Raw genomic sequence first — 3,656 nt, 5'->3', positions numbered from 1 at the left:
ACACTGAAATCACTACATCTAATGCAAGCTCAATAAAATAAGATTATAAATTAACATCTTTAATAAAATGAATGCGTCTAATACAAGCAATGAAATAGAATTATAAATTAACATCTAGACAGAAATCAATGCATCTAATTTGGAAGAAATAAAATAACACTAGAATTCAACAGTTCAATGCATCTAGTGAAAGCCATTTTCTTCCCTTTCTCTCCCCGTTGTCTATAACAATCTCTCCCTCCATATCTCCTTCTTTGCCTCTCTATCTCACCCCTCATAGAAACACACACACCCTCTTCATATCTATCTATCTCTCCATTCGTCCCCCTATCCCTCTCTTCTTCCCTCTCTCCCCCTTTCATCTATATATATATCTCCCTCCATCTCTCCTTCTTCATCTCTCTATATCACCCCACAAACATACACATTATTTCTCCATATCTATCTATATATACCTCCCTCTCCCTCTCTCTCTCTCTTCCCCTTCTCTCCCTTTGTATCCCATTCTATCTCCCTCCCTCCTACTCTCCTCTCCCCCTCTCTCTCCATCTCCCTTGCCACTCCCTCTATCTCTCTCTCCACATTTCTCTCTCTCTATATGTCTTTCTTATTACCTCCCTCTCCCTCGCACTGTAACTCCATCTCTATCTCTCCCTCCCTCTCATGTCCTCTCTCTTCCTTTCTCTCTGACCTCCCTCTTTCTCTCCCCCATGTTACTCACTCACTCTCTCTCTCTCTCTAGGTTTGTCCTACAACTATGTTGAATCTCTCTTGCCCGCCCTTATTCTCTCTCACCCTTCTATCCATATCTCCTTCTTTATCTTTATATCACACCCAAAAACATACAACTCTCTCTTGATCTCTCCCTCGTCACTCTCTCTCTCTCTCTCTCCCCACCTTTCTCTCTCTATATGTCTTGAACTCCCCCCTTCCCAATCTTTTCCTCCAACTCCATCTCTCAAGATCCCTCTCTCTCGGAGACTCTCTCCTCCTCTCCCTATGTCAATATTTGTGTCTCCCTTTCTCTCTATCTTACCATTCTCTCCCACTCTCTCACACTATATTTCAAAACATTTAAAATATTGTGTTTGAATAATATTTTTCTTTTTATTTTGATGTCATACAACAATTTAATTTTTTATATAATACATATTTAAAATGAAATATTTGAAATGTGCATTGTACATTCACCTGGAGGGAAATCATAATTTTCCATGGAAATATTATCTAAAACTTTCCAAAATAGTAATGTTCCAGCTACCTCCATCAAAGGTACATATAGCACTCCATGTCTTCCAACTCAAATTGTTTAGGTTTTATTTCTTTAAAGGTAGCTTTAGGTTATGTTTACTTTAGAATTTTAAAAATATTATATATTTGTTTTGTTAGATTTATAAAAAAAATAGGCTAATAAAATTAACACATATTGAGTGAGCTTGTACCATTCTTTTTGTGTTAATGGTCAACTCTTTTGTTAACCCCTATGGTGTATATTAACCACATTTATTAATGTGGTTGTGCTAGTATATGTTATATTATAATCAATTTTATATTATATTAAATATATTAATATTATATTAATCTAAAATTAGTAAAATTAATAAATTTGATATTAACATTAAAATATATTAATATTAATTTTTTATATCAATATCATTTCGTCATTTAATTTAATAATAATAATAATAATATTAAATTTAATAACATTTTTACTTAACATTATAACAAAAATTTTAATAAGATTTGGAATTTTAAAATGAGGTAAAAGTTTAATTTTATATCATTTAAAAAAATTCTATAAAGGCTTCATTAAGGAGAAGAACTTGATTGAGCTACATAGCTCAATCAAGCGATAACGCTCGATTGACCCTGTGTTAACCACATATATGGCTTGATCGAGGTTTTACAAAAAACTTGATTAAGATGCTTACATTTGTAATTTAGGTGTTCTATTGAGCACTTTAAGCGGTTGATCGAGCCTCTTCAGTCCCAAAATCAGCAATTTTAGCACCTCTTCTGAAAATTTCCTACAACTCCATGTTTTACACTAGCGAATTTGGGGCTATATTTGTCCTTAGGTGGTGGAGTTGATCACATTAGATTCATGAAGGAATTCTATATCCAATGTCATATGATTTTTACATCTTTGAATTCGTATGATATTTTTCATCTATTCTCTTTCTAACATAATGCTTGAAATTTTTTTGAACTATTCTGGATATTCTTTGATCAATATCCCACTTGTAGATATTCTCTGATCAATATCATAAAATATATACAAAGAAAAAATTTCAAAAAATACCACTTTCTTCGTTTAGGAGTCCTCTTGAAAAAGGTACTTCTGATTTTTAATTTATTTAAATAGTTTAAAAAAACCTTATGTGAACACATGTGTCTGCAAAGTCCAATTTAAATATTACTTCACCAACTTTGAAAAATAATAAAAAAATATATTTTTGCATAAAAAAAAATTAATATGAAAAAATTAGCTCTCTCCATGTACATCATGCTCTCTCTCTCTCTCTCTCTCTCTCTCTCTCTCTCTCTCTCTCTCTCTCTCTATATATATATATATATATATATATATATATATATATATATATATATATATATATATATATAGATAGATAGATAGATATATATTTTAAAAATCACATATTTTAGACTAAGTTATTCTATGTAAACACACATATACCTCTTAAGATGTGTGAAATTTTTGAAGAACAAGCATTTCATTTAATGGAAAATTGACATATTATACAGCATTAAACATTTTTTCAAAAGTTATCATTAGAACTCAACATAATTATCCATAATTTATCTTTTTTACTCTAAATGAAAATTCATAGTGCTTATATAATTTTTGAGGGCTTAAGTTGATAAAAGAGGACAAATTTGAAATTTCGTTGCCACATGTGACCCAAAAGTGTATCCCATTCTCATGATTTCACCCTTTAGCCTTCTAGTAACAGATTGAACTTGTGAGATACAACATGCCTCTGTCGTGAAAATTCTCCACCTTGCTACAGATACCTCACCAAACTGTCTCCTAAGTTTCATATTTTAGCATCTTCTTGGTTCTCTTCTCTCGAACCCTTCATGCACTCCTTGGTCCAGGTTGTTGCAAATTATGGCCTTCCTCTACTATTACTTCCATAGAGAAAAAAAATATATTACCAAATCTTTAATCAACTTGTACCTTCCTTACTACTAAATCCTCCAGACAATATGTAGGAATCTTCTAACACATATTTCATTAAATTTGTAATTAAATTGTGGATCTAGAATGTCAAAATAACCAAAAAACTCAATTCTAGTGATGTCCCTGTAATAAAAATTTTCCAATTTTAATGAAATATGTGTTTTTTGTGCTTTGATACCACTCGATGAAAATTATTTTTGGGGTTTGTGGCTTTCAATTATTTTACTGGTCTTAATCCTTGACCTGTGAGTTATAATTGTACAACTCAATTCATCCACACTTCCACTGTAAACTAAAGAACGCTATGGTCTACATGTATTGTTAATTCATCAAACAAAGTCAATGGATCTGTGCATCAAGCCATTAATGCATTAAATCACCATGCACACAAACAAAATTACATAAAATATGCATTAAAATTAATTTAATTTCTATGCTATTACATGTAGCCTCA

Source organism: Pinus tabuliformis, chromosome 6 (genome assembly GCF_031772625.1).
Source record: "Pinus tabuliformis cultivar Carrire ecotype Pingquan chromosome 6, CPIR1, whole genome shotgun sequence".
Taxonomy (NCBI): Eukaryota; Viridiplantae; Streptophyta; class Pinopsida; order Pinales; family Pinaceae; genus Pinus; species Pinus tabuliformis.
Note: the sequence above shows the minus strand (reverse complement) of the source record.